Below are 12,570 nucleotides of genomic sequence, written 5' to 3' on the forward strand. Positions count from 1 at the left end.
TAACAGTACAATATTTTGCATTATAAATTGGCTACTTGTTATCACACTCCTTAGTTTAAGATCCTTGTGGGTTGCAATTCAGAATATCAGAATCTTCCCAATAATCCAGTTTTCACGAGAGAGGGGGAGTATAAGTTGGTGTCCTTAAGAGAACAATATACTTAAAGACCAAACATTTAGACATTTAACTTATGTCATATTATGTTTGCATATCTCTTCTTCCTATATCCCACCCTCAGTAAAAATGTAAAATTTCCTTAGTACAACATTCATGCCTTATATCTTTGGTGTTTTGTCTGATTCTAAAGCTAATATTCATTGTAAATATGAAATGAGTTAAATTAAATAAAAGCAAAGTGATATCCACATACATACTTAGATATCAGTGCTTGTTTCCAGGGACTTAACATTGGGTTTTTGAGTGACCAAACTAATGCTAATGAATTAATACAACATGCACAAACACATGTTGCTATTTCCAAAGGGGTTTTTAAAAACCAGTAATAATCATAAATCCCCATAGGATTATCGCTTCTTACCAAAAAGTAGTATTAGATGGAATCATAGCGGGGCGCCTGGGTGACTCAGTCGGTTAAGCGTCCGACTTCGGCTCAGGTCATGATCTTGCGGTTTGTGAGTTCGAGCCCTCTGTTGGGCTCTGTGCTGACAGCTCGGAGCCTGGAGCCTGTTTCGGATTCTGTGTCTCCCTCTCTCTCTCTGCTTCTCCCCCACTTGTGCTCTGTCTCTCCCTCTATCAAAAATAAATTAAAAATGTAATAAAAAAAATTTAGGTGGAATCATAGCTATACTTATAATCTGTAAAATGTAAGAAAGAAAAAATTAAAAAGATGCTCAGAGCATCTCTAATGATGGTGGGAACTGGCTTTCTATCTTCGTAATGATGCTATAGGCAGCTTATTTTTTTTTAACTCCTTTGTTAGAGAAACAGGCAACATATTCTCTCCTTGAGAATGTGATCCCTGTGTATGTTCATAACTGCGTTCCCCTGACAGCTAAGTACTGTCTTCAGGTGTTGGAATGAATGCCTTCTGACAATGCATAACTCAGCACAGGTTTTCCAAGAAATCTTATAATTTTGAATATCTAGCTATTCACAGAATCCACAAACTACCTATGTTTAAAGAATATTATCCCTATGAGGGCTAGTTCTCATTTTTTAGACCACTTGGAAATAGGCAATAACAGAAACATGAAGGGGGTGATAGAATGTAATTACCTTTTCCAAGTAAGATCAAATAGAAGTTGTTTTTCTATATTCTTTTCAATTTATATCTTTATTCAGCAAATACAGATTTACCACCTAATATTTATCGGACTAAATAGTAAATGCAAACATATTTATCAAACTAGTAAATGCAAAATTAAATTTTAATTTATTTAAAAGTAATTCATTTTGAGAACAACGTGTTGTATAAGAGTAGTGTTGCACAAAGCAAGGGCTTGTGACCCTTGACTGGGGCTTAGGATTTTTTGAAGGCTCTGTTCAGCTCAATGTTCTGTCAAAGATGAAAGAAGAAAAATATGGGGAAGAGAGAGGCATATTTCAGGCAGAAGGAACATCACATGCGCAGTACGCAGATGAAAAACATGAGAAAGAAGTTGGAATTGTGGGCAGCTCCAAACCTTGGAGGGACTTCTGTACCACAATTTTACCCTGAAAGAAATCCTAAAGGTACTTTGGGAAACTTTTCATGGGAATGACATGATCCAATTTGCAACAATGCAAAGAATGGGCAATGTGTCTACCTGTGGGGCTGGAATGTGGGGATTCAGTCAGAACCAGGAGATACAGGAGGCTCTTTCCTTATGTCCTATGAGAAATTCCAGGAGTCTGGACTAAGAGACTAGCAGAGGAAATATATAAAACACACGTGATTATGTCCATCAACTGACGAATGGATAAAGAAATTGTGGTTTATATACACAATGGAATACTACGTGACAATGAGAAAGAATGAAATATGGCCCTTTGTAGCAAGTGGATGGAACTGGAGAGTGTTATGTTAAGTGAAATAAGTCATAAGAGAAAGACAGATACCATATGTTTTCATTCTTATGTGGATCATGACAAACTTAACAGAAGTCCATGGGGGAGGGGAAGGAGAAAAAAACATTAGAGAGGGAGAGCGCCAAAGCATAAGACACTCTTAAAAACTGAGAACAAACTGAGGGTTGATGGGGGTTGGGAAGGAGAGGAGGGTGGGTGATGGGTATTGAGGAGGGCACCTTTTGGGATGAGCACTGGGTATTGTATGGAAACCAATTTGACATTAAATTTCATATTAAAAAAAATAAAACACACGTGATTCAAGAGATTGAAGCTGTTGGTTGTTGACTGTAGAATCAAGAATATTTGATGGCCTATTAGAAGGGGCATAGTGGGGTTCAGTACTGTTAAGGGTACAAGCACAAATTTGCCTTAAGTGACTACATCTAATTTAGGATGTCATTTAAAAAACTAAACATGTAAAAAGGCTAGACTTGTTACTTTATTTTGTTTGTTTGATTTGTTTCTATTTTGAATAGGAGACATGAAGGTGGCTATATCTGGCAGGCTGCTAGAGCTATAGATCTGGATTACAAAAGAGATCGGTCTACTGTTGATTAGCAAACATGTACCTGAAGTGAGAATAGGGTTGTTTGGAGAAATTGTGGATTCAGAAGAGCACAGGGCTGAGGAGAGAAGCAAAAAGGCAGGGGGAAAGGTAGAGAAACTGAAGAATATCTAGAAAAATTAGGAAAGAACATAAAGCGGTGTCACAAAGCCCAGAGGAGGAAGAAATATAATGTCTGGTAGAAAAAAAAAATGAATGCATTAAAGATTGAGGTCACGGTTGCTAAGTGTGCTGATTTAGCCTGTGTGAGGGAGTAGGCATGGACTGGGGTCACTTATAAGGGCCAGATGTTACTTACGAATGTACATAATCTACCCAGATGGTGGTGGTTTCAGTCTTTACAGATGGTAGCCAGAAGTGACTGTATGATATAACAGTGTTTCAGATTACAGATAGATATAGATAGATATGGATATAGATATAGATGTAGATGTAGATATAGATACACACACACACACACACATACACACACACACACATCTATATCTATATTCATTCAAGCCTATATAAAATCAAGCCCATACATACACAGGCTAGCAGAAACTCCAGAATCTCTGTATAAAGGAAGCTTATAGATACCATTCCAGTTGAAACACAAGGAAAAGAAACATGTCTTGAGGTTGTATTTCCATAACCAGTACTTGGCTTTTACTTGGAGATTGACTTTTAGGGGTAACTGTATGGAGGGTTGGATGATGGTGGTTGTGGTGGTAGGTTTATACTACCTGACTGCCACGAGTCAGCTCTTGATACTGCATTAGATATGCGGAATCGTATGTAGATTACCCTTCAGGCTCTCCCTTGGCAATCTAAAGTAGGCTTTACTGAGGATGAAATGATTTTCCATTCCAGGTATGTTTCTCCCTTCCAGGTATGATAACCCGCTTGGATACAGTGTTCTCTAGAAAGCAAATGCTACATGTGATGCTCTTTTGAAATATTTTGCAATGCCATTAATCACTACTTTCTATAATCAAAGCCCAATGTAATTATGATTTTTCTAAAAAGCCAAACGGTCAGCAAAGGTGAAGAAATGTGTTACCGAGTTTTAAAACGGTACATTTGGATGTCTGGAGCTTAGAGCACCTCACATTTGCTGACAGAAAAGTGTTGTTCAAACTCACAAAGGAGTTTGAACTGAAGCCAAGCGTATGCATTTAAAAAGTTTATTCTAGTCCTACTCTAGACTCTTTCAATAAAGCAATGCTATTTGTTCCACTCAATTGTCATATCTTAACATAGCTGACACTGCTGAGGTATTTCAAAGTTGACATCACTGCTATAATTTCTGCAAAAGTTTCATGTCTAATTGAAATATGAGGATCTTTAGAAACAGCAAACCATTCTTCCTTATCTTAAAAAAATGTTTATATCTGCAAATGACCTCTCAAAGGAAGCCTTCTCTAACGTTATCTTTTTATGAGCAAAGAGAGTAAAATCACTTCATCCAAGTGTAAGTTGTGTGAATATGAAAATTCTCATTATAAAAAATTTGCTAGGGCCCTTTTATTTAGCTCAATAGCACTCAAATGGCTATAGTGATAAACTTCAAAGTTGGAAGTAGTGGAATATTCTTCCATTTAACATTAAGCCAATGCTAAGGAAAATTGCTGCCATATTTTCTAAGTTATTAACCTTTACATTGAGATATATTTTCGATGCATAGAGAAAAATTTCCTCCTCTATGTTAATATGAGCTTAAGGTAGAGAGACTAATCAAATAAATAAATGGAAATTAGGCCATACAGAACTGCTTTATGTTATCCTTTCTACAATTGCGTCTAAGATACGTATTGGAACAATAGTTGTAAAAACGTTGGAATGTCTTTTATTGATCGCAAGAACGGCATTTTATTATATCAGTAAAAGAGAAGATACGAGTTAAAGATTATGCCTTTTTCTTAAACGTGGGCTATGGGATCCTGTTGTTTTTACCACTCCTCGGAAATCTTTGTCTCTGCCTGAATTCCTTCATCCAAACCCCCTGTTCCTTCACTGTAGTTCCAGCCAATTTCCTGACAAATGTAATCAAAAACTCTTTTATCCATTCATTTCCCTTCTGCCTTACAGCATTCGCCATAGTAATGCATGCCTAAATGGCCCAAATTCCCTCTTTTAATTTTTTTTCATGACTGAGTCTTCCACAAATGGTTCCATCATTTAACTTCCCCCCAAAAGCATTGCTCACAGTTATCGAGGTACGCTTGAGTATTTCTTACCCTACTAGATAGAACACTTTTTCAGCTACACTCTGAGCTCACTCAGTGTATACGTTTGTCCTCCTTAAAACCTGCCTTTGTAAATAATTTAGCCCAGACTTTCCTTTGAGAGTTCTTCATCCTATTTACATTTACTGTAACAGTGGAACACGCATTTAGAGTAAGACATCCAGGACATAAAAGTGAGTTTTGCTACTAACTATTTCTGGTCATGTGACTTGTTTCTCTGAAGCTCAGTTTTTGCATTTGTGTCATAGAACCAATAATAACATCCACTACAGAGTAATGTTGTCAATATTAAATTACATAAATATAAAACACTTAGCTAAGTGTCTGATGCATTGGAACAATTGAATAGGTATTAACGGTTATCATTCTCATTATTCCTATTACTTTGATTTCTTAATACATCTCCAGGTAATGTACAATAAAGTGAGATTCAGTGAAACAAGTATGAGATTTGAAGTTAAACAGATCTGTGTTAATGTGACTGATAACTTAGTAACTATGCGACTTTAAGTGTCTTACCTTCTTTAAGAACTGTAGTGATGGGGGTGTCTGGGTGGCTCAGTCAGTTGAGAATCTGACTTCAGCTCAGGTCATGAACTCACTCACAGTTCTTGGGTTCAAGCCCCACGTCGGTCTCTGTGTTGACATCTCAAAGCCTGGAGCCTGCTTTGGATTCTGTGTCTCCTTCCTCTCTGTTCCTCCCCCACTTGCATTCTGTCTCTCTCTCAAAAATAAATAAAAATTAAAAAAAAACCCTGTAGTAATGGTTAAACATCTGTATACAACAGCAGACATAAAATTTGTTCTATCAAATGCCTGTTGAATAACTAAATGAGTAGCATACATTTGTGTATGTACATCATAGTATTGGTCTTACCAGTTTAAGAAAATATCTTCATTAAATCACTCAGCAAAGATTTATTTATCACATATGAAAAGCATACTGTGCTAGGCTCTAGAAATAATTTCTAAAGGCATGGTAAAGATCATTACTTATTTCTGTGGTACATAATATAACACTGCTTACCATTAATTTGGTTAATAATTCTTGGGAAGCAGGAGTAGGTATCTCTGCTCAAGCCTAAACTATATATACATCTCGTATGTCTGGAAAACGGATGAGGCAAGCCTTCCCAAATTGACTTCCACAACACCGTTTTCCCCTCATCATCCTTCTAGTCACCTGAGACAGTGATATGTGTGGCGGTAAGAACAATACAGTCTAAAGTAAGATATTTAGGAGAAGGCATTCAGGGTCAGCAATGAGAATGCACGCAGGATGGACTTTGAAATAAGGCCCAGGGAAACAGTGGCTTTGGAGGTAAGTGGGGTGGCTGGAAAAGTATCCATAATTCAGACAGAGCACCAGGGAACAGGCACTGGGCACAGCTTTGCGGCCTTAGTGGGGACATAGAGAATTTCGAATACCCAAGAAATAATGATTGAGAAAAACCCAGCCAGATAACCTAGAAAAAAAATTCCCCCATTGAAACTGTTAGTAAGAAGAAAAAATTATTTAGGGTTTACATATTAGTCACTCAATGACAACTGTGAAAACAGTAATAGTTTATTTTAATGTTTATTGTATCAAGCGTGCATTTCAAAATCAAGTTCTCATTACTTACTGACTTCTCAAGGGGTAGTATTTAAATGAATTTTATAAAGTCAATAGAATATGCATTATAACCATTTAAACACTAATTGCAATAATAAATTTCCTCTGTGTCCTTAGATATATGATCCCTTCAATAGTTTTTAATATTTTTCCCAAACCATGTAGTGATAAAACGACCCATAAACAAGAAGTGGCAATACATTTGATTGTATAAGGTGCTACCTTGAAACTAGCTTATAAAAGTTAATGGTCAATAAAACTTTTTTTCAGTTCATAAAATGTGTTTATTTAACTTGAAGTATCTGACAATTAGAAGCATGCTATTATCATATTGGAATAAAATCCAATTAAATTACAAAGCCATCCCTTCTTCCAGAAATCCTCAGAGAAACAAGAAACAATTCTTGAATAGAGGTTACATCCAGATTTTAAAGAACATATTTGCAGTAGAATCATGGTGAGAATATGATGGATAAGAATTAATTGGAGAAGCAAACTGAAACATTGTAGTATTATTTCCAAAAACAGATACAATGATTGACACGTGCCCATGAACTTTCCAAAGGAAAATAGATGGAGATCTCTTGCCGCTTGACATTAAAATTCCAATAGCAAATGTCTCTGGCTATATCCCAAGCTGAGTAATTATATTTGGTTCACAGCATAAGCATTTGATGATTTTATGCTTCTCAGTATGCCCTGCTTTTATAATTTCACCAAGGATTGCATGTAAAAAACACTAATATTAAAGGCTAAAAATCAATGCAAGTCGGGGGAGGGAGAGAAGGTGACCAAATAAAACAGACAAGACTAGATACACCTAAGAAAGACAGGCAGAGGGAGAGAGAGAGATGTTGTTAATCATAAACACGTAAGCCTTGACCTTGAATGATCTTTGAATTCTATATAAAGGTTTACACCTATTTCAGAGGAAAAAAATCCTCCAGTGTGGGCTTTGGGCTCAATGATTTCTATGATTTGTATGCTCACAGGTAGTGAAAAGGAGAGGGGAATAAATCTGCTGCACTGATAAGTGATGGGTGGGCCGATGGCCAGTGTTATATTCTATCTTTTCACAAAATCCTTGCCTAACTTGACGGGACAAAATACATGGGTCCATGTTCTCTTGGAATCTCTTTGATTCCGTAAGTTTGGTATTGACTGCTAGGCATGAAGTTTATTGATTCCTGCTAACTTACTAATTCAGCATCAAAAAGAAAGTATGGCCAAATCGTTTTTACTCATTTAATCAGTATCGCTAGTTTGTTTTAATGTACAATGCTGAAAAAATGGCTTTTAGAACTGGGGCGCTAAGAGTAAGGAACATGATTCAGACAAATGAGTATACCAGAAAAACTTGAGGACGTCATCCATGAGCTTCAAGCCTTGAATACATACTCAAGAGAAAGTGCCCAGCAGTTGGTATTTATCATTAATTGCTAATAATGGTACAGCTGGATCTACTAGAGAAACTGATGCTGTCATCGTAACTACAAAGGGTTAGGTTGTGGGCAAGTGCTTAAACTGGAAGTCACAATCTGCAAGCTGGACACAGATTGCTAAGGGGTAAATTCTGCCTGATAGAGGTGTTGCACACAGAGTGGCATCCCATTAATACTCTCTTTTGGATGCTCAGTCAGCAAGGAAAGTAGGCCACTGTGTCTCATTGTATTATTCTTAGCACATTATGTGCTCTGGAATAACTAGGATGAGAGAATGATGTAATTTGTGATCTAACTCCCCTTTGCCCTCGTTCTTGTGGGTCCTTGCAGTAAACCACCATTGGGGAGGATAATCTTTGTAACCCTAGAAACATTAAAGCATTTGATCTCTTATAGGAGACAAGTACAGAAATGTTAAGCACCCCGATGCAGAAACTGCTATAGTATTAAAGGCTATTGCAAAAACTGTTAGTAGAATTTGGGGTTGAATTTAAAGCAGTTTTCTTAAATGAAGTTCTAAGGAACAATGTATTTTAATTTTGAAAAGAAGTTTACTGTATGGAACTCTATATACAGATATGACTTCATTTGATCCTCAAAATAGTGCCAGTGAAGAAATAGGTATTATGTTTAATAATACCTATTTAACCCTGCAGAGATTAAAAGATTTATTTTACACTTTTTATTAGAAGGGATCAGCAGAGTTAGCACTGGCACACCGGTGTTCTGAATCTAATCCCAGTTATGTATACATGGGCATACTATACACTGACTTAAAACGGGTCTCGTCAAGTGGTGCCATCCACTTAAATGTCTACTCATAAATGATTCACCATGACAGTGGACATTACCACATAATTGATAGGAGTTAGAAGCCCTGGTACAGCCATATATAGCATCAAGAGGTTTTCATTTTAATTTGTAAATCAAATCTGCAAGGCTATTATGGGATGACTGAAATTCCATTTGACTTGCAGTGTTCCAATTTAAATCAAGAACTGGACTATCGTGTCATGCAAAGTGAACAGAGGTATATTTGATGCATTCACACCACCTCTATACACCCATTGATTTTACTCCCGTGGCTCTCCTCTTGATGCAAGAGCAAGGAAAAGAACAGCAGTGGGTAACACCACAGGAGTGCTAATTACACTAGGCCTTGTCCTAAGTGCTTTATGTATACTGACTTTAAACCTCACACCACCCTTGTAAAGGAGCAATTATTATCCCCTTCTGTAGACTATAAAACAGAAACATGAGGAATAGAAGAACTTGTTAAAGGTTGCATAGCAGGTCAGCAGCAGAGTTGGGTTTTGCCTCTGACTCTGGACTGCATGCATTTAAAGAGGAAAGTGGACCACCTCTCATAAAAGTGATTACTTAATGGAAGGGAACCAACAAAGGACTTTGGAGTCACACAGAATGGTTAGATCTCTGACTCCATCGCTGTCCAGCTAACTGTGTTACTCTGAACAAGATGTTTCCTCAGGCTCAAGTAAGAAGGCACAAGTGAAGCCTACTTCATTGCATATTAGGTAGTGACTAAATGGTAATTATAGAAGATGAGCAGAAATTACACTTTTCAAATAACTTACCCAAAGTCATTAATGAAAAAAAAAATGTCTAAAGGGGTTGGATGGCTAGTTTTCTATAATTCAGGAGCAGGAGAAGAAGCCACACCCCTCAACTCTGTTCAGGGTTCTTTGAACCACAAAGGAGGATATAAAGGACTCTTATCTAACTTACAATTTTTTTTCAGTTTAAAAAGTTAACTTTGAAATGTCTTCAATTCTTTTCATCTGTTTAAAGACATATCTACTGAAAGTGTTATCAGACCATCCTCTCAATGTTGGATATATGTCACAATTAAATACACATAACTGTAAAAATGTTCCCCCTCTTCTCAAATACTGAAGTACAATTAATGAATCATCTTGGAAAAAGAAAAATAAAAGTAGCAAGCATAGTTCTATTTGTGTCCTCAAACCGATCGAATCAGAGGAATCATTTGTCTTGCTTCTTAGAACTAGGATGTCTGCTTATTTATGTATTTGACAGCGGCTGTAGATTGAAGTAAGAGGTCAGGGGAACCACAAAATATTATAAAAAATAAAATCAAACCCAAGAAAATCCAAAGAAAAGTTTGAAAGCCAGGGAACCTGCAACCTTGGCTCACTTGTCCAAATCCCTGAGCCAATCACTTGGTACATTTTAATCAAGACAATGAAAATACAAGCTGTCAAGCAAATCATGCTGGTCTTAATGAACAGTTCTCAAAGAAAGCAATCCTTGCTACCTGCACTGGCATTGGTAGGACAGGACAAAAATGGACCCTGTCATATTTTATTGTTTTTGTACAGGTACGCAATGTGTGCTCAATGAGAATGCAAGATTTAAAGGGAGGAGTTTTAAAAATCTTTTTGGGGTACCTAGCATATGACTGAACACAGAGTTATAAAAACAGTAAAAGACTCACAGCTGAACTGAATTGAAATGTGGCTCCTAAGACCATTAACAACAAACAAAGGTAAAGGGATTTGTTCATTTGATAGTATAGAGTCACTGTCTTATAGTAGTGAGATCTACAGATAGATTAAAGAAATGTACAGAATTATAAAGATTGCATGTAGTGATGATCTGTCTTCATGGAAAATGACAGAATTCTCCCTCCATGTAGCACATGATGAAAACACTTTAATTCACCATTCTTTCATTTTTTTTTAATTTGAATAATGGATGTCACCTGAAAACAAGCCTTGACCACCTGTGTAATTTTTTTTTCTTATTAATGCAGTATTTATTTGTCTTCCCTCTGTCAGACCCCGAGACAACCACTTTCTCCAGGTTGTCTGAGGTTTAGGAAAAGAAAGCTACAGGGTAGATGAAACATGGGAGAAAGCCATATATGAGGTGGAGAAGGCTCCTTCACATGGTGAAGAGTTTCAGAAAGGCCACCATCAGGCAAAAGAGTCCCATGGCCTCCAAGAGGGCAAAGCCCGAAAAAGAGCTATTGCTTCAGAGAGGGGTTCCTGGCATAACCAATGATGAGGCTCCCAAACACAGTCCCAATTCCAATACTCCTACTGTGGCAGCCTAAAGCCCCAATGAACTTGGCTGCTGTGTTGATGTCTATTGAAACGCCACTGGTTCAGAAGCTGCAGCTAGGCATAAGTCAGGTCAAGGGATTTGGGGCTGCCAAGTTGCTGATGCTCTCATCTGTCAGTTTCTCTGATGGTTTTAGATAGTGATCAGCTCAACAGCTGAGAGGTGCTACTGACCAATAAGGGGGTGGGAACAGACTTCCTGCAGGGGTACACTTTTGGGGGATGAGGGGCTATGACGGGACAGCTGCTCCCAGCGCAGAGAAGACAGACCTATACTTAATCTTTTTCAAGATGTCCCAGCTCTGAAGTTACAGCAGCAGAAACTGAACATTTAGCCTGGAAAGAAAGGAATTGATATTTAGCAGTCCAAGATACCAACAGCGTTTTGACGATGTTTTCTTTAACAGCATAGTATCTGAGACTCATGATAGTGTACAAAATGAGCAAACGACAGAAATCTAGACAATTTTTTTAATGTAACAAGACTGTGTGTAATGAACACCAAAAGTGACAGTACAGACAAGGGCTGTGGGAGCTCAGAGAAAGAACAACAGTAAGGGCTGCCCTGGGGCGGGGATACCCCATCTCAGAAACTTGCTCCTTGCTAAGAACTCACACTGCCTCACTGTCCCCTGCAGAGCCTCTCAGAGAATTCTTTGGATTTCACTTGGATAAATATGAAATAGATAAAATTACAACAGTGAACAGATTATAGATATTCTCTTTACTTGCCTTTACTTATCTACATGCCAAGCTGAACAAAAGACAAAGTAAATGAGACATGCAAAGAAAGACTGAGGAAAAAAAATGCAAATAACTTAAAAATAAATACACATAATTGTGATCATAAGCTTCTACTTTCTACCTCTACTTTTCTTCTTTTTCACCTGTGTCTTGCTATACTTTTGTTTATCCTCTTAAACCAGCTTCAATCCTTTCTAGAATGTGGCATAACATACATTTAAAATAAGAAAACACACATCATCAAAGACCACTGTATTGAAAAAATATACTGTTCTACGTGTTGGTGTTTCTCAAGCTTAATTTAACTCCTAGAGCTCTATTAATGCACATCTATCCACATCCATTTGTAGTGCTTTTAGGGATGCAAGTGCATATGCAGATAAGTGCACTTATAAGTTCACAGCTCAATAAATTTGTATAAAATAAACATTTCTATTAACAGCACCAACATCAAGAAAAGAGAAATTACCAGAATCTGGAGAAGCTCTCCTGTTCTACCTTTCTGTTTCTGCTTTAACGATGGTACCCACTGTCCAGACTTTTATCACCATAGTACAAGATGGTCTTTTTTTGTATATTATAAAAATGGGATCATACCATGTGTATTTTTCTGTGTTTTTTGTCCAAATTTGTGTCCATATAATCATATTTATGTTACTCATTGTATAAACTTAAATTCATAAATTCCCTGGATAAATGACCATTCAGATCATTTGCCAATTTTTTAATTGGGTTATTTGTCTTTTTGTTGTTGAATTATAAGAGTTCTTTATATATTCTAGATACAAGTCCCTTATCTCC

The 12,570-nt window shown here is 37.1% G+C and overlaps 1 pseudogene; it reads right to left on the reverse strand.

Moving 5' to 3' along the window:
- Positions 1-10,846: 10,846 nt before the first annotated feature.
- LOC115511283 lies at positions 10,847-12,320 on the reverse strand (annotated as a pseudogene).
- Positions 12,321-12,570: the final 250 nt, after the last annotated feature.

The sequence above is a fragment of the Lynx canadensis genome, chromosome A3 (genome assembly GCF_007474595.2).
Source record: "Lynx canadensis isolate LIC74 chromosome A3, mLynCan4.pri.v2, whole genome shotgun sequence".
Taxonomy (NCBI): domain Eukaryota; kingdom Metazoa; phylum Chordata; class Mammalia; order Carnivora; family Felidae; genus Lynx; species Lynx canadensis.